Source organism: Octodon degus, unplaced genomic scaffold (genome assembly GCF_000260255.1).
Source record: "Octodon degus isolate 3935 unplaced genomic scaffold, OctDeg1.0 scaffold00294, whole genome shotgun sequence".
Classification (NCBI taxonomy): Eukaryota; Metazoa; Chordata; class Mammalia; order Rodentia; family Octodontidae; genus Octodon; species Octodon degus.
Genome location: NW_004524870.1, coordinates 1,665,606 through 1,667,080, shown reverse-complemented (window position 1 = coordinate 1,667,080; position 1,475 = coordinate 1,665,606).

The window sequence follows — 1,475 nt, the reverse complement described above, 5'->3', positions numbered from 1 at the left end:
TTCATCAGCAAAGCCAGCATGACAAGGTCCTCCAGCAGAACAGCACAAGAGAACTACCAGCTTCCAACAGCTCTGACAGCTTCTCCAAACAGCATCCCTGACAGCATTTTTAGCGGCTTCTCCTGTTCTGCCTTTAAGCTGCTGGCAACAACTCTCACCTGGGCCTCCCACACCCAGCACCATGCTAGTTTAACTCAGCTGGGTGTAGTAAGTTGACCACCAGTTAAGAATCCACTACCTATGTATTAATTATGACAATCAACTGAGATATAAAGCTATTAGAAACAGGAAACTTAGTAAACATCCCAAGTTTAACTTTGTCATAATTAAAATCTAGTCCTTGTTTGGTAATTACCATGTGACAAACTCTGCATTTACATTATTTTTTACATCCTTGGGGAAGTCCCACTATAAATTTTGTCATCATGCCTATCTAATATCATACATTGAGCTCCAGTGAATAACTTGTTCTCACATGAATGAAATCCTCAAATAAACAATGAGAACTAGGATTCTGGCCCAAGCCATTTGATTGGAGTTTCTTTGGTTCCTAATTGGAGGTCATGAGTCAGCTAAACTACGGATTATTCAACAGAGGGCCTCTGAGTGGAATATTAGTTCCTTTATTCTATCTTATGCTTTCTCTTTAGGAAATCTTGTATTTCTGCAACTTGTCTGGAGAAGTGTCAATAACACAATAAGATGTCCCAAAACCCATCCAAGAAGCAAAAATGAACAAATATTTTTGGAATGGAAAGTAAGCATATTTTTTTAATTTATGGAGTAGCTAGAATTCATAAAGCAAACCTTCCCAACTAGTAAACATCAAGGATATGCCATCTACACTGTTGAGAAATGATGATGAGACAGACTAGGGAATAGAAAGCCAGACATTTCAAGGAAATCGCTTCTTAAAACATCTATTTATCAGCAGAAGAATTGCTGTTGTGGTCAAAAGTCATGTAAAATTTTAGGTTCCAAATTTGTATAATTGAAAAACAGTTCAATTTTAATTATAGCTGAAAGCTGTGCTTATTCTGATAATGCCAGAATCCCTATTGCTATGGATTTGGGAGACTGAAGAAAACAGTTCCTAAATGACATTTTGCTAAATTTTTTCTAAAGAGATTTTACTCTTCAGTGATTTTTTTTTTTGCCAGGTGTTATGCACATTTATTTTGAACAGATGTTCTGTTGCCTGCTCTTCTCAAATGTCATAGCAACTCTGGGCATCTTTCCCTAAAATTAGTTATTTTCCTGGCTTGGGCCTCTCAGCCAGGAAGTGGCAGAGACAGGACTCAAACTCAAGTTTGGAAAGACTCAGAGGTCTTTCCATGAGAGTCTAGTGAGTTTTCCAGATGAGATTAATTACTTTTTTAAACCATGATCTTAGTACAGCTGATCCTAGGTTTCTGAGCTCAATATTGTAGGGTAATTAATTATTTCCAGTTTTTATATGCAACAGGTGATGAGAA